The sequence below is a fragment of the Stenella coeruleoalba genome, assembly GCF_951394435.1.
Source record: "Stenella coeruleoalba genome assembly, chromosome: 6".
Lineage (NCBI taxonomy): Eukaryota > Metazoa > Chordata > Mammalia > Artiodactyla > Delphinidae > Stenella > Stenella coeruleoalba.
The window spans coordinates 3,919,347-3,937,796 of record NC_137151.1 but is presented as its reverse complement, the minus strand read 5'-3'; the positions used below and the strand labels follow the sequence as shown (position 1 = coordinate 3,937,796).

Below are 18,450 nucleotides of genomic sequence, written 5' to 3'. Positions count from 1 at the left end.
GTCCCTGAAGACATCAGGGCACCTTCATCATTCAGGGAGCGCCCGCTGCCCTGAACGTGCGCAGTATCAGCAGGAAAGGAGAAGCCTCCTTAGAAAACACAGGCAGCTCCCCCAGGTCCCATATGCCTCTCCTTAAACCCTGTATGAGAGGATGACATGGGTTCTACCTCATTTCAGTTCAGCAAATACTCACTGACTGCGTTTTAGGCTCTAGGCATTGATAATACAAAGACGAATAAGATTTCTGAAATCTCATTCAATCAATTCAATTCTGAAATCTTACTCAAATCTTACAGGGAAGACAGATATGCAATAGGCAATTCTAACTGAGGGGTGAGCACAAAGGTTCTATCAGCTTGCTCCTGAAAGATCTCAATTTCTCAGTGATCCTGGAGCACAGCTCTTAGGGTCAGAGATGGAGGGGGAATAAGAGGAGCTTCACCAGGAACAGGCTTGCTATAAAGGAAGTGATTGTCTAAGCTCAGTGTCCCTTAGCTGTGACACAAATCCACTGCTTGCATAACATCCACTTGGGCCCTCTGCATTGACCTCACAGGAATTGAGTGGGGGTCAAAAACAACTGAAACAGACATGATGTTGTTGCTGCTTGCTGAGCCATGAGTAATGAAGCCCCTTGTCTCTGAACCAGGAGTCTCATGTCTTCTTCCAGCCTCCATGAAATAGTAACAGGCTAATTTACTATCTCAGAGGTCAGCAACCTGTGGCCTTGGGCCAAATCCAGCACATGATCTGTTTTTGTTCAGTCTGAATATAAGAATTTTTTAAAATATATTTTAAAGGTTATTTTTAAAAAAGGATGTTGAATATGTGACAGAGACCTGTTGTTGCCCACAAGGCCTAAAATATTTATAATCTCACTCTTAAAAGGAAATTTTTGACACCCCTTATATCATCTTATGAGGACGGTAAAATTAAATCTAAGTTTCTGACCAGTTCCAATTCTTCAGTTAATTTCCTTAGAGCAAGAACGTCATAGCTTCCTCTCAAGGTCTTCACAGCACCGAGCACGTGGTTAATACTCAGACAAGGCTCAACCAAAACCAAAGTATCCCTTTCACAAAGATTTAGTGCCTGGCACTGTTTCAGGACCTGGGGATATTGAGGTAAAAAAAAATAATCAAAATCCCCAACCTCATAGAGTTGATATTCTAATGGGAGAGATAAGCAATATACAAATAAATACATCTTAGGTTGTGGTGAGTACTATGGAGAAGACAAAAAGGGGTAAAGAAGATGAGGAATTCCAAGGTTTAGTTGGGTGGGATGGGGTGGGGTGGAGAGAGCTGGCTACTATTTTATGCAAGGTATTCAGGGAAGGCCCCTCTGAGAAGGCAGCCTAATTAAGTAGGTCAATGCCTGTCTGGGATCTATAAACATATAGAAACCTGACAACCTGGGGAAATGAAATTAAAACACATTCCATGTCTACTTTCCAGCTAATGGTTTTCTGATCTAAGTACATATTTGAGCTGGGCCCCATCCAAGAATGTCTGCCCTCCCCCCACACCTCAAATCCTCTCCAGGAAGTGCCACTTCTACACAGGTCTGTGGAGGTCACTAATTTTGTGCAAGTTAGAGCTTGCACATTTTTTGCACTATATCCTCACCAATGAGCACATTCTCATAATCCTACGTTGGCACTAAATGCCCCTAAATTAGGAATCACTGTACTTAGACTCTGATTTATTTTATTCTACCAAATACATACTAATTCCCTGCTCCAACACACACAAGTGATATATTCAAACATATCTAAAAACGACTGATAAAATGCATATATACATAAGAACCATTGAAATTTCGCTTTGATAGAAAGAATGCTGACACTGAAAGGACACAGGCTTTGGGATCATTCTGAGTTGAGTCCAAGTCCCTCCTTCATCCCTTGTTGCTGGGCAACAGACCTCAGGTAAGTTACTTTAACTCTCATAGACTTAGTTTCCACACCTGTAAAGGGAAGCTAATAATACTTGTCTCTTAAAAAAAAAATAGATAATAGATGTAAAGCACCAAGCACACAGTCAGCCACACAGAAAATGCTCTATAAGGGTTGGTATTTTAATTCACAAGTAGTACATGTATCCTTCATCCACTCAGTAGGCATTCACTTATTGCTCCTATTTCTTGCCAGATTGTGTCAGGTGAAAGGGCTCTTCCAATCAAGGAGACTACAGAGTGGTAGGTAAGACAGCAAAGTAAATAAACAATGATGTTATGCCAGTGGGATAGGAGCACATCAGGAAAGGCTTCCCAATATGAACAGCTGAACTAACTCTTAGCCAGAGAAAAAGTAGACATTTCAGACAGAGGCAATACATTATGATAAAGGTTGGAAGAATATGTAGTTTGGTAGCGCTAAATAATGGGAGTTACAGGGAAGGAGAAGAGTGCTAAGAGAGAATTAAGTCAGATCAAAACAGCATTGATTGTCATGCTAAGGCATTTGGGTCCTAAAGACAACAAGGAAAGAACCTCTGGATTCTACATGGGGGTGCAATTAGAGTGGGGCAAGACTGGAGACAAGATGAGTTATGAGGCTGTCCAGAAGTAGATTTGGGAGTTGGGAGGGATATAAATGAGATTGAAATGGACTTGTCCATGGAATATCTTAGTAAAAGTATCCAGTAGGCTGACAGACGTAAAACAGTGAAATTTGAGCTGGAGACTGCTTTGGGAACCATCAGTACGTACATAAAGCTATGTGAATGAGATAATCTAGGATTTGTGCGCAGAGTAAGAATAGAAGAGGGCTGATGGAGGAGCCCCAAAAGACATTTATAAGATGTAGAGGGAAAACAGAGCCCAAGAAGGAAACAGCATAAACAGAGAATTAGTGACAATGAAAATCAGAGCATTTTATGATTTCCAAGTCACGTTCCAGATGAGTGATACCAGACTAGAAAGCTCTGAGCTCTTGCTCCCTGAAAAAGTTATATATTAAAAAAAAGCAACCAGAAGCTGTCTGAACCAACTTTGTATATGCTTTGAAAAGCAATCAAGAGTTTTCAGCAATCAAGCAAATTCCCAATCAAGAAAAACCCATCTTCAAAATTGTAGGAAAGTTTTGTGGTGTTTTTACTTACCCTTACCCCTCTCCCAATCTACTTTAGTGGTACTCTTGGTCTTGAGCAGCTGCAGCCCAGTTCCCAATTCTTCCACTTGAACTGGAGGGAGCAGAACAGATCTCATTTGCAAATTATTGTCTGTTATAACCTGCCTGGAGGATACCTGAAAGATTTACTTGTTCATCCCTGTCTTGCATAACTCAGAATGCAGGTGGGAAAAGTGGCAGGCACTGTTATTAAATACGACAAGTGGACTAAAAATTCAAAGATGCCTAGGGCAAGAGATTTGGGTGGAGACATACAGTAGACTATCTAAGGCCGGGAGGAGAAGCTGGGGTGAGGTGCTTTGGGAAATGAGGAAATGCAAAAGCAACTGTAGATAGAGGGGAAACTGAGAAAGCCATGCATGCCCAGGCAAGATGCATGCCCAGAAAAGACCTGAGAAGACCTTAAACATTTACCTGGATCTAATCTGTAGGCTCAGAACAAGTCTAGCTAATTGGTGAAGAACTGCACCAGCGAAGAGCCAGTCTGTAAAGACTACAGGGGTGGTTGTTCTTTCTTTTTATTTTTGATGGTTTTGTTTGTTTGTCTATCTCAACTCTTGGCATTCAAGGAAATATGTTTCAAAACAGTAAATGTACATGAGCTAAAAGAACAGAGACTTCAGTGAGCACACACAAGCACACATAACATTTAAAAGTAGTTTGGAAGAGTCTCAAAACAAATGGACTACTATGACCTTCAATAAAAACAACAACTGCAATAACAGCAAACCATGGGGAAAGGCAGAAATCTGATTTCCAGAGTTACTACATAATAATAACCAAACACTCAATTTTGGCAAAAATTAGAAGATATACATAGAAACTGGAAAATGCAGCTCATTCAGAGGAATAAAACAGATTGAAAGAAATCACCCCTGAGAAAGCCCAGACATCAGTCTTACTAGACAAAGACTTTAAAATGACGGTCTTAAATATCTATAAGAGATAAGGGAAAACATAGACAAAGAACTAAAAGAAACAAAGAAAACAGTATATGAACAAAATGAGAATGTCAATAAAGAGAGAGAAATTGCAAAAAGGAACCAAACAAAATTCTAGAGCTGAAGAGTACAATTGAAATGAAAATTCACTAGAAAAGTTCAACAGTAGAGTTGAATAGGCAGAAGAAAGAATCAGTGAACACGAAGGCAGGTTATTTGAAATTATTGAGTCTTAAGAACACAGAGGAAAAAGAATGAAGAAAAGTGAACAAAACCTAAGGAATTTGTGAGACACCATCAAGTGGCCCACATACACATTTTCAGAGTCCCAGAAAAAGAGTACACTGAGAAAGGAGCAGAAAAAATTATTTGAAGAAATAATGGCTAAAACTTGAGTCTATAAATCTTAAAAGCTCAGTGAACTCCAAGTAAAATAAACTCAGAGAGACCCACACCAACATACATTGTAATTAAACTGTTCAAAGCCAAAGAGAGAATATTGAAAGCAGTAAGGGAGAAGTGCTTTATCACATACAGAGATTCCCTGTAAGATCATCAGCCACTTGTACTCAGAGACCTTGGACCAGAGGCAATGAAATGATATATTTAAGGTGCTGAAAGAAAAATACTAAAACCCAATAATTCTATATATGGCAAAACTGTCCTTGAAAAATAAGGGAGAAATTAAGACATTTCTATATAAACAAAAGTTGAGGGGCTTCAGTATTGCTAGACCTACCCTAAGAAATGATAAAGGGAGGGCTTCAGGTTAAAATGAGAGGACACTAGATACTAACTCCAAGTCATACTTACGCAAATACACAGCAAATGTAACATGGGCAAAAGTAATAGCCAGTGTTGTTGCACTCCTGCTTTGTAACTTGAATATTAATTTTACATAGGATTTAAGAGAAAAAGCATAAAAAATAATTATAAATCTCTGTTATTGGGCACATAATCTATAAGTATGTAATTTTAAAAATAAAGTTATGTATTTATTTATTATTTATTTTTGGCTGCATCAGGTCTTTGTTGCTGTGCACAGGCTTCCTCTAGTTGCAGTGAGTGAGGGCTACTCTTTGTTGTGGTGCATGGCCTTCTCATTGTGGTGTCTTCTCTTGTTGCAGAGCACAGGCTCTAGGCACGTGGACTTCAGTAGTTGCAGCACATGGGCTCAGTAGTTGTGGCTCGTGGGCTCTCGAGTGCAGGCTCAGCAGTTGTGGCACACGGGCTTAGTTGCTCCACAGCATGTGGGATCATCCTAGGCCAGGGATCGAACCTGTGTCCCCTGCATTGGCAGGCGGATTCTTAACCACTGCACCACCAGGGAAGTCCCTATAAGTATGTAATTTTTGACATCAAAACATAAAGAGGGTAGATGAAGCACTACTGGAATCAATTCAAATTAGTTTGTAATAACTAGGATACTATATGTAATCTCCATTTTACCATACAGAAAATGTCCATAGAATAGCCATAATCAGAAATAAGGGAATAAAAATGTGTCACTATGAAAAAGCAAAAAAGATTGGATCAAGATGGTGGAGAGGAGGATGTGGAACACACCTCTCCTCACATCAAAAATACATCTACTTGTGGAACACTTCTCACAGAAAACCAACTGGAAACTGCAGAGGATCTCTTATATAACCAAAGCTGCAAGAAAGATCCTCACATGACTGGGTAGGACAAAAAAAAAAAAGGCATCAGGATGGGACCTGTGTCCCTGGGAAGAACCTGTGAAGGAGGGAGGGTCTGCATGGGCAGGCTCTCGCCCTGCGAAGACCCTTGCAGGCTGGGAGGTGTACTGGCACAGACAGAGGGCTGGAGGAGCCTGGACTCTTCTCGCAAGGAATGCCTGTATGCTGGTTTACTAGCAATCAGGGCAGAGAGAGACCAGTGCTGATGGCTGCCACCCCGCTGCATTTCCCAGCCTGAAACATGAGCCAGGCAGGGCTGCTAATATGCACAGTGGTTAGGTGCTGAAACTCAGGCAGATGGGCCCTGGGAGTGGACTCAGTCTAGATGTGCAGAGACAGCCCTAGGGCCTGGGGTGTGGTCTGGGAGGAACCTCAGAGCCCATTGTCAGCATGGGCTCATCTTGGCCCAGGTCCACAACTGGAGCCCATTATCAGTGTGCATGGTGGGGTCCTGGCTTCAGTAGTTGCAGACTTTGTGAGGGCATGCATGTCTGGGTAGGGATGACACTGGAGCCCATTATCATGTTGGGGGAAGGTCCAGGGGCAGGACTAGCAGCAGCGAAATTTGTTGGCACCAATACCAGGTGGCAGGTGGCTTCACAGAATCTCACATCTCTGGCAGATAGCCCCTGGGGAGGAGTACAGAGTGTTTCCTTTACTGGCAGAGGGCTCCAGTTCTGTTCACCCCACACTGCAGCTTGGAGTCAGATCTGAGGCAGACAGGTCCTATGAGAGCCCTCTCACAGAGGCAGACAGGTTCCAAGCAGCAGCACAACCACGTCAACTTCTGCAGCCACAATGCCCTGGCTGCCAACACCAGCCTACCACTAGGTATGGGATGAACACAATGAAGAAACGGACATGACCTTGGGCTGCTTCTGGGCAGAACCATGGATGCCTGTACCCGCAGCACATAGGTTTGCTGTGACCACACTTGCGGGCCTCACTTGCTTCAGTGCTAACCTTGTTAAGGACAAAGCATGTGCTTAAAGGCAATGGGAGCTTATTGAACCTGACCCTCAGGGCTTCTACTCCAACAACTGGGGAACAGCCCCTATCCCCAACAGGGTTGTGACAGTCATGAAGCAAAGAGGAGGCCCCACCCAACATCCAGTGCAGTCTACAGTCACAATACCAATCACACCCTCAATCAAAGGGATAATGGCCAGCACACTCTGAGGAAAGTTGTGACTAGCATCTATAACAAACAAAAACAACCTTTGCATGAAAAATATTGGACTTGCACAGTCTACATAAGGTACACTAATTTCATAGTGACAGAGAAAGTTAAGTAAAATTAAAAAAGCAGAGGAACTACTCCCAATTAAAATAATAAGAGAAAAACCTTGAAAAAAAAATAATGAAAAGACCTCACCAGTCTACTAGATTCAGAAAGGAGGTAATCAAAATGTTAAAAGAATTAAGAAAGATTATTGATAGAAATGCAGATCACTGTAACAAGGAACTAGAAATTGTAAAGAGAAACCAATCAAAATTAGACAACTCAATTGCTGAGATAAAACCAACCTAGAAACAATGAAGAGCAGAGTAAATAATGCAGAAGATGAATAAGTGAATGACAGATAGAATAATGGAAACCAACCAATCAGAGCAGTGGACAGAAAGACAAAAGAAAAGAAATGAAAGCAACATGCAAGATCTATGGAATAATATAAAGTGCACCAACCTACTCATAGAGGTTGAAGAAAAGAGAGAGAGAGAGAGAGAGACAGACAGAGAGAAGGGGATTGAAAATGTATTTGAAGAATCTATGGCTGAAAATTTCCCAAACCTAAAGAAGAAAACAGATATCCAGATACAGGAAACACAGAGGGCTCCAAACAAGATGAACACAAACAGACCCACACCAAGATATATCACAGTTACAATGTCCAAAGTTAAAGATAAGATTCTAAAGGTAGCAAGAGAAAAACAGTCAGTTACAATCGAACTCCCATGAGGCTATCAGCTGGTTTCTCTACAGAAACTTTGCAGGCCAGAAGGGAGTGGCATGATATATTCTAAGTCTTGAAAGGGAAAAACCTGCAACCTAGGATATTCTATCCAGAATTTCTCAAACAAGCAAAAACTGAAAGAATACGGAAATACTAAACTTAACCTAAAAGAAATGTTGAAAGGTCTTCTCTAAATAAAAAAGAAGAAAGAATCTGTAGGAAAGAGAAAATCACAGTAGGAAACACAACTATATAAAAGCATGGAAGATCACTCAAATAAGCCAGTACATAGGTTTAAAAAAATCAAAAAAATTATAAAAACGATTATAAGTACAATGAACAGTAAAAGGGTAAATATGAAGATGTAAAACAGGGTATCAAAATGTGGGGAGGGGAGTATAAAAATGTAGATCTTTCAGAATATGTTTGAACTTGAATGACTATCAGTTTAAAGCAAACAGATATAGAGATGGCTCAACATACTTGAACTCCATCATAAGCACAAATAAAAAACATATAATAGATTCACACAAAAAAAGAAAGGAACCCAAGCACACTACAATGGAAAAACCATCAAACCACATAAGGAAAAACAAAAAAGAAGAAGAAGTGAACAAAGAACTACAAAATCAACCAGAAAACAAGGCTTAAAAATGCAATAAATACATACTTATTAATAATTACCTTAAATATCAATGGACTAAATGCTCCAATCAAAAGACATAGAGTGGCAGATTGGAGAAAAAAACAAGAACCTACAATATGCTGCCTCCAAGAGACTCATTTCTGGGCAAAAGTTTTCATAAATTGAAAGTGAGGGGATGGAAAAAGATGTTTCATGCAAATGGAAATGACAAGAAAGCAGGGGTAGCAATACTCATATCAGGCAAACTTTTTTAAAAAGTCCATAAAAAAAGACAAAGAAGGATACTATATAATGATAAATGGATCAATACAGGAAGAGAATATGACCCTCATTAACACATATGCACCCAATACAGAAGAACCTAAGTACATAAAATAAACACTAATAGACATAGAGGGAGAAATTAACAGGAGTACAAAAATAGTAGGAGTCTTTAACACTTCCCTGACATCAATGGACAGATCTTCCAGACAGAAAGTCAATAGTCCAACAGAGGCGGCCCAGGAGCCCGGCCGCGCCCTCGCACCGCCGCCGGCCCTGGCCGACTGGCGCGCCCGCGTCCGCCGAGATCCGCAGCACTTCCTGCGCCTGTGCGCTCACCTAGACTGCACTCCCGACATCTGGGCGCTGCACGACTGGAGCGCCTGGCTCACGCCTTTCATGCAGCGCCGTGGCCGCCACTTCGAGATCACCTTCTTTCTGTGCTGCCTGTGCGAGCCGCCGCCGCTCTTCCCCGACTTGGTGGAGGTGGTGGACTGCTAGTGGTCATCTCCGTCAGAGGCAACTGAAAGCTTCATATCAAAGGAAATTTGGCTTACACCTCCACAGTTCTACGAAATAAGAAGACTAGAACACTTTGCCTCTCTCTCTGACTTGCACGAATTTTGTTTGGATCGTGAATTAGAAGGGGTGGAAAGATGGCTGCCAATCACATTGTTAACTGCTGATGGAACAATCCAGCTTTTACCAGGAGATGAGATGTACTTAGAAGATTCAAACTATTTAGAAAACCTTATGTCCACTGAAGAAAAGAATGAAGAAATCATGAAAGAAGGCAAGAAATTTCACCGAGCAGTGATGTACAATCACCATGATTATAACATCCACGTGACAGTTCAGTCAAAGTATAAACATGTTTACCCTAAGAACTATGTAGTGAGTAAGAGCCGTCTGTAGAGAATGGCTTCTTTGTAAGCTGGCCTCCTTGAAGTTGTCCTGATGAAAAATGGGTTGACTAGACGTGCCTGGAACTTAAGCAACTTTGTGCCTGTAAGTTCTAGTACAGTCTTTCATATTTCAAGTGTATTACGGAGCTCTCTTATTTTATTCTTTAAACCTTACAGTATCACATAAGTATAAAGTATTAATGATCTTGTTACCAAAACGAGAAAAAAATTTTCACGAGGGTTTCCGCTTCTGTATTGTTTTGTTATCAGAAGTTTAAATAAGATGTTCTACTGTATTGTCTTTTAACTGTATTAGCACTCTGCCTGATGTGCTGGGAGATTGATCCATGAATTCCTTAGACTTTCTGCTGGAATTAATTTAAGGATGTATGATTAGATACATGGTGAACAGTAGACTGAGGTGACCTTCAAGTGACTGTGTCATTATTTTCTTATGACTTTAGCGTGATGATTAAGAGATAATTCTGTTTAAAACTAAATGGCGTGAGTTATTAGGTTTACCAGATTGGAAATTAGTTTAGTGACTGTTGTAAAGAAATATGAAGCCATAAGAAAGCCATAATTATGTTTAGCTTGGAGGGCTAGTTAACAGAATCCAGAGAGCTTCGAGGGATATAGAACTATTCATCATTTAATGGTACTTACTAATGGTGTTTGTTTTCAGTGTTTTTAATATGGATAATTTGTTCACCTCCTCTTAAGAGAATAATGTTTATTGATTAAAGATGGGAAATGGTTTAGACGCCAGTTCATTTTAGATCTTTGACTATATTATGCATTGTACATTGAATTTCATTTTTCATGAAATGTTCTGGTTTTCCTACCTATAAAATAGAGCTATTGATAAAAAAAAAAATAGTGCAACAGAGATCCTAAGTGACAAAATAGACCAGTTGCACTTGACATCTTCACGACACTACATCCAAAAAGATCCAGAATAGACATTCTCTTCAAATGCACATGGAACATTCTCTAGGATAGACCACAAAACAAGCCTCAACAAATTTAAGAGTATAGAAATTATTTCAAGCATCTTTTCTGACCACAATGATATGAAACTAGAAAGAAAAATGGGAAAAAAATGATCACATGGGAACTAAACAACAGCTACTAAAAAATCAATGGGTCAGTGATGAAATCAAAGAGGAAATCAGAAAATACCTCTAAACAAATGACAATGAAAACACAACCTTACAAAATCTATGGGATGCAGCAAAACCAGTCCTTAGAGGACGTTCCTAGTGATACAGGCCTTCCTTAATAGACAAGAAAAACTCAAATAAATAACTTAACCCACCACCTAAAAGAATTAGAAAAAGAAGAACAAACAAAGTCTGAAGTCAGCAGAAGGAAGGAAATAATAAATATCAGAGAGAAAATAAATAAAATAGAGATTAAAAAATTATAAAAATCAATAAAGTCAAGAGCTGGTTCTTTGAAAGGATAAACAAAGTCAACAAACCTCTGGCCAGGCTCACCAAGAAGAAAAGAGAGAGGACCCAAATAAACAAAATAAGAAATGACGGAGGAGAAATAACAATTATATGCCAACAAATTGGACAACTTAGAAGAAATGGACAAGTTTCTAAAAACATATAGCCTGCCAAAACTGAGTCAATAAGAAACAGATAATTTGAATAGAGTGATAACTAGAAGTGAAATAGAATCACTTAAAAAAAAAAAACTCCCTACAAACAAAAGTTCAGGATCAAATGGCTTCACTGGGGAATTCTGCCAAGCATACAAAGAAGAACTTATACCAGTCCTTCTCAAACTCTTCCAAAAGATTGAGCAGAGGGAACACTACCAAAGTCATTCTACGAAGACACAAGCACCCTGATACCAAAGCCAGACAAAGACACTACCAAAAAAGAAAACTACAGGCCAATATCTTTGATGAATATAGATGCAAAAATTCTCAAAAACATTAGCAAACTGAATGCAACAATACATAAAAAAGATCATACACTATGAGCAAGTTGGATTCATTCCAGGGCCACAAGGATGGTTCAACATATGCAAATCAATCAATGTGATACACTGTATTAACAAAAGAAAAGGCAAAACCCATATAATTATCTCAATAGATGCAGATAAAGCAAACAACATCCACCCATGATAAAAACTCTCACGAAAATGAATAAAGTGGGAACATATCTCAACATGAAAAAGCCATTTATGACAAACCCACAGCCAAAATAATACTCAACAGTGAAAAGGTGAAAGTCATTTCACTAAATTCAGGAAAAAGACAAGGATGCCCACTCTGAACACTTCTATTCAACATAGTACTGGAAGTCCTAGCCACAGCAATCAGAGAAAAAAAAGACAGATAATGTATCCAAATTGTAAGGGAAGAGGTAAAACTGTCACTATTTGCAGATGACAAGACGCTCTAAATAGAGAACCCTAAAGACTCCACACAAAAACAATCAGGACTAGTAGATGAACTCAGCCAGATAACAGGATACAAGATTAATATACAGAAATCTCTTGCATTACTTTACTCTAACAATGAAATATCAGAAAGAGAAAATTAAAAAAAAAATTCCATTTAATATCATGTCAAAAAAATACCTCAGGGGCTTCCCTGGTGGCACAGTGGTTGAGAGTCCACCTGCCAATGCAGGGGACACGGGTTCGTGCCCTGGTCCGGGAAGATCCCACATGCCGCGGAGCGGCTGGGCCCATGAGCCATGGCTGCTGGGCCTGCGCGTCCGGAGCCTGTGCTCTGCAACGGGAGAAGCCACAACAGTGAGAGGCCCATGTACTGCAAAACAAAACAAAACAAAACAAAAAATACCTCAGAATAAACTTAACCAAGGAGGTGAAATACCCGTATGCTAAAAACTATAAAACATTGATAAAAGAAATTGAAAATGATTCAAAGAAATGGAAAGATATCCCATGCTCTTGGATTGGAAGAATTAATATTGTTAAAATGGCCATACTGCCCAAAGCAATCTACAGATTTAATGTGATCCCTATCAAAATACCCATGACATTTTTTCACAGAACTAGAATAAATAATCCTAAAATTTATATGGAACTACAAAATACCCAGAATTTCCAAAGCCATTGTGAGGAATAAGAACAAAACTGAAGGCATAACCCTCCCAAGACTTCAGACAATACTACAAAGCTACAGTAGTCAAAACAGCATGGTATTGGCACAAAAACAGACATTCAGATCAATGGAAGAGAATAGAGAAGTAAACCAGAAATAAACCCACACACCCATGTTCAAAGAATCTATTACAAAGGAGGCAAGAATACACAACAAAGAAAAGACAGCTACTTCAGCAAGTGCTGTTGGGAAAGGTGGACTGGTACATGTAAATCAATGAAATTAGAACACTTCCTCACACTATGTACAAAAATAAACTCAAAATGATTTAAAGACCTAAATATGAAACGTGACACCATAAATCTCCTAGAAGAAAACATAGGCAAAACATTCTCAGGCATAAATTTTTTTAAAACATCTTCATTGGAGTATAATTGCTTTACATTGTTGTGTTAGTTGCTGCTGTATAACAAAGTGAATCTGCTATACATACACATATATCCCCATATCCCTTCCCTCTTGTGTCTGACATAAATTGCAGCAATATTTTCTTAGATCAGTCTCCTAAGGCAAAAGAAATAAAAGCAAAAATAAACAAATGGGACCTAACCAAACTAGAAAGCTTTTGCATAGTTAAGAAAACTATGAATAAAACAAAAAGACAACCTATGGAATGGGAGAAAAATATTGGCAAATGATGCAACCAACAAGGGGTTAATATCCAAATAGCTCATGGAGCTCAATATCAGAAAAACAAACAACCCAATCAAAAAGTGGGCAGAAGACCTAAATAGACATTTCTCCAAAGAAGACATACAGATGGCCAAGAGGTACATGAAAATATGCTCAATATTGCTATTTATTAGAGAAATGCAAATAAAAACCAAAATGAGGTATCATTTCACACTGGTCAGAATGCCTATCATCAAATAGTCTACAAATAATAAATGCTGGAGAGGGTGTGGAGAAAAAGAACCCTCCTACACTGTTGATGGGAATGTAAATTGGTGCAACCACTATGAGAAACAGTATAGAGGTTCCTTTAAAAATTAAAAGTAGAACTACCATATAATCCAGAAATCCCACTCCTGGGCATATATCCTGAAAAGATGAAAACTCTAGTCCAAAAATATACACGCACCCAAACGTTCATAGCAACACTATTTACAATAACCAAGACATGGGATCAACACAAGTGCCATCAACAAATGATTGGTTTAAGAAAAAGTAGTGTATATATACAATGCAATATTGCTCAGCCATAAGAAAGAATGAAATATTGCCATTTGCAACAATATGGATGGACCTAGAGCATATCATAATAACTGAAGTAAGTCAGACAAAGATAAATATTATATCACTTATACGTGTACTCTAAAAAATAATATAAATGAATCTATATACAAAACAGAAACAGACTCACAGACATAGAAAACAAACTTACAGAAGATGGTTCTTTGGGACACAAGCCCGCCATCGTTTTGGTCTGCTGGCTTTCTGAATAGCTGCTATTCCTCATCCCAACAACTCGTCTTTCGATTTATTGGCCTATCGGGCTGTAAGCAGTACAAGCTTGGACTTGGTAACAAATTTTGGTGAGCCAGACAGGGGCCTTGCTGCTTGTGGCCAGCTGCCCCACACCCACAACTGGTTGGGGGATTTTTGGGTAAGGCCATAGAAGCTGCCAGGATCACTTGTCCTGAGGATCTGTCCTTCAAAATTTCCCAAAGTGGCATTGGCTGCCTTAGTGCTTGGTAGTTGGAGCAAGGAATTGACATTTGGGAGATGAAAGATTTCATATAGTAGGATTCTACCTGCTCATCCCAAAGAACCAGTGCTCCTGAAGTGTTGAGCTGGAGAGGAGAAGACCCTGAACACAGTGACCAGAGAGCTGGGAAACCAAAATTTGGTACCAAAATTAAGGTACCTGCCAAGATATTCCACTTACAAGATCCACAACTGCTGCAGATGTTAGAGAAATCCTTGAGGAAGAACCTCCCTGTGTCCTTAAAGGTTTATGGGACTGTCCATGTGGACCAGGGAAACCCCTTCAAGCTAAAGGCCTGGGTGGACAAGTGGCCTGATTTTAATACTATGGTTATCCACCCTCAGGAGTAGAAAATTGCAGATGACTTTGATCATTACACCAACACCTACCAAATCTATTCTAAGGATCTCAACAACTGTCAAGAATCCCTTAGCACATCAGAGGTCATCAATTGGAAATACTTTTCAGATCCAAAGTTTGCAGTAAAGTCTGGATGAGGTGATACAGAATCTTGTAACCACTAAATTTGTTAAGGTCAAGCAAACACAATGCATTCTCTATGTGATGCCTGAGACAGTGAGGAAACTGCTTCCTTCCCTTCCAGAGACAAAGAACTTACCTATTGGCTATGGCAGACCCAAAGCCATTGACCAAGATGTTTAAACTCTCATCCCTGGATCCTACCTATGCTGCCTTGGTGAATAAATTATGGCATTTCTGTGGCAGCAATGAGAGTAGCCAGAGATTCACCAAGCTCTGTACCCAGACCTTCCCCAACTTCTGCCTGCTGGGGCCTAAGGGTACCCCTGTGTCCTGGTCCCTGATGGATCATACAGGAGAGGTGTGGATGGGGGCCACCATGCCTGAGTACCGGGTCCATGGTCTTGTCTCCCATCTGTTGTTTGTCCACATCCATGCTCTGGACAAACTTGGCTTTCCCCTATATAACCATACAGAGCCAACAAAATCGGACAGAAAATTAGTCACAATCTGCATCATATCCCCATGCCCTATGACTGGAACCAGTGGAACTGTGGGCCTCTGTGAAGCAGCCACGAACCTGAGACAGTGTTGGGTGGGCTGGTCACATGGCAAGAGATGCAGAGGGGTGGGCAGAAAGAAAGAATAAATTGTAATCAGCAGTAAATCACTGTGTGCTGTTTGGACTCTGGGGAAGCAGTGTGAATGGTCAACAGAACCACAAGTGTGGTTCACAAATCACTCATGAACTTCATTTTGGGTCCAGCAGACCTTCTTATTTCCTCCACATTCCAACCCTGGCAACCCCCATTCTATTCTGTGTTTCTATGAGTTAGACTTTTTTGGGGTAAGATCCCACATATAAGTGATATCATGCAGTATTTCTGTTTGTCTAGTTTATTTTACTGGTTCACAGTTTTCTTTTAATGTATATGGCTAGTAAGGAAAGTATCCATAATCAGTACAGAATAAATGCAACCCACTATTCTAATGGTGTCATTATTCTTTCCAGCACCATCATATTTTTCTCTATTTAGAGTGTGTACATAGAATGTAGGGAAGAGAATTTAAGTAGCTTGTCATATCACAATGGCAGGACAACTTAACATCTTGTCACCCAGAAACAATACACATGCAAAAATAAAATTGTTATTTAAAAATAACTGTTAAAATGTATGTGGTAGAGATACTTTAAATTTAAGGTAAATCAGGAAAAAATCTATAAAAATGGATCTAATTTGTGGGATTTTATCACATATAACATTTGTATATTCTGTGAACTAGGTTAAATCTGTAAATATTGAATATGACTTTTTTTCTAAATTGACAAGATAAAAAAGTGTGGCATGCTATCAACTTGTTTCAAGTTGCAGGATGAACATGAATGATTTGTATCAAGACAAGACTGCTCTGGGTAGAAAAAGATAATTCAAATGTAATGTTCTTTTGTGTGTAAGGAGGAGTTTTATAATTAATATCAGCCATTATTCTTACACCAAGCTGTAGGACAATTTATACAATTTAATAAAGGATATTACATATTGAAAAAAAGACAAAAAAAACAAACTTATGGTTACCAAAGTGGAAAGGAAGTGGGGAGGGATAAATTAGGAGTATGGGATTAACAGATAAAAACTACTATACTTAAAAGAGATAAGCAACAAGAATTTACTGTATAGCACAGGGAACTATATTCATATCTTGTAATAGCCTATAATGGAAAATAATCTGAGAAATATATATGTAACTGAACCACTTTGATGTGCACCTGAAACTAACACAATATTGTGAATCAACTATACTTCAATAAAAAGTAACTTCAATAAAAAGACAGGAATTGAGGAAATGAGGAATAAAAAAGGTTATATGACACACAAAAAATAAATAGCAAAATGGCAGAGTAAATCCTTTCTTATCAGTGACTACTTTAAATATAAATGGCTTAAACTTTCCAATAAAAAGGCATCGAATGGCAGAATTGTTTTTTTTAAAAAAAACCTTGGTGATCCAATTGTATGATGTCTACAAGAGACTCACTTTAGATATAAAGACACAATTAGGTTGAAGGTGAAAGGATTGAAAAATATATTCCATGAAAATACTAACCAAAAGAGGGCTAAGGTGGCTATACTAAATCAAACAAATTAGACCTTAAATCAAAAACTGTTACAGAGACAAAGACAATATAGATTGATAAAAGGATCAATTCACCAAGAAGATATAACAATTTTAACATATATTCACCAAACATCAGAGCCCCCAAATATATGAAGCAAACATTACAGATTTGAAGGGAGAAATAGAAATTCCTATAATAATAATACATATATATGACTTCAATATACCACTTTAAATATGTTAAAACAATCAAACAGAAGATCAATAATGAAATAGAGGACTTGAACAAAACCATAAACGAATTAGACCTAACAAATATACAGAACACCAAAGAACAGCAGAATACATATTTTTCAAAAGTGCACATGGAGGGCTTCCCTGGTGGCGCAGTGGTTGAGAGTCTGCCTGCCGATACAGGGGACACGGGTTCATGCCCTGGTCTGGGAAGATCCCACATGCCGCAGAGCGGCTAGGCCTGTGAGCCATGGCTGCTGAGCCTGAGCGTCCGGAGCCTGTGCTCCACAATTGGAGAGGCCACAACAGTGAGAGGCCCACGTACTGCAAAAAAAAAAAAAAAAAAGTGCACATGGAACATTCTCCAAGATAGACCATATGTTAGGCCACAACACGTCTCAATAAATTTTAAAAGGTTGCAATTATAAAAAATATTTTTCTATCACAATGGTTAGAATCAGAAGGAAAACTGGATTCACAGATATGAGGAAATTAAACAACACATTCTTAAAGACCAATGGGTCAAAGGGGAAATTAAAAGCGAAATTAGAAAATACACTGAGATTATTGAAAATGAAAACATAAAATACCAAAACCTATGGGATACAGTAAAAGCAGTGGTAAGAAGAGAATTTACACTTGTAAATGCATACATTAAAAAGGAAGGAAACATCTCAAATCAATAACCTACATTTGCACCTTAAGGAAAAGAAAACCAAATTAAACCCAAAACTGGCAGAGGGAACTGACATATTACTAACATTAGAAATAAAAGCAACGACAATACAAAAGATGTTACAGAAATAAAAAGAATACTATAAACATTTGTATACCAACATATTGTTTAACCTAAATGAAATAGATGAATTCCTAGAAACACACAATCCACCAAAATTGAATCAAGAATAAATAAAAAATCTGAATAAATTTATAAATAGTAAAGAAAGTGAATCAGTAGTCAAAAACCTCAAGGACAAAGAAAAGCCCAGGACTAAATGGCTTAATTGGTAAATACTACCAAACATTTCAAGAAAAATTAACACCAATCATTTTCAAACTTTCCACAATATTGAAGGGGAGGGAATAATTCCCAACTTATTCTTTGAAGTCTGTATCACCTTGACACTAACACCAGACAAGAAAACTACAGACCAATATCCCTTATGAATGTTGATGCAAAAACCTTCAATAAAACACTAGCCAATTGAATTCAGCAGCATA

The 18,450-nt window shown here is 38.8% G+C and overlaps 2 pseudogenes across 2 annotated transcripts; both read left to right on the top strand.

Annotated features, from left to right (window-relative positions):
* The first annotated feature begins 8,828 nt into the window (after positions 1–8,828).
* LOC307188367 (acyl-coenzyme A diphosphatase NUDT19-like) lies at positions 8,829–9,551 on the top strand (annotated as a pseudogene). Its single transcript has one exon. The product of its transcript is annotated as an acyl-coenzyme A diphosphatase NUDT19-like (transcript).
* Positions 9,552–10,040: 489 nt separating this feature from the next.
* On the top strand, positions 10,041–15,444 carry LOC307188366 (glycine N-phenylacetyltransferase-like; annotated as a pseudogene). Its single transcript has 2 exons — positions 10,041–10,045; positions 14,459–15,444. The product of its transcript is annotated as a glycine N-phenylacetyltransferase-like (transcript).
* Positions 15,445–18,450: the final 3,006 nt, after the last annotated feature.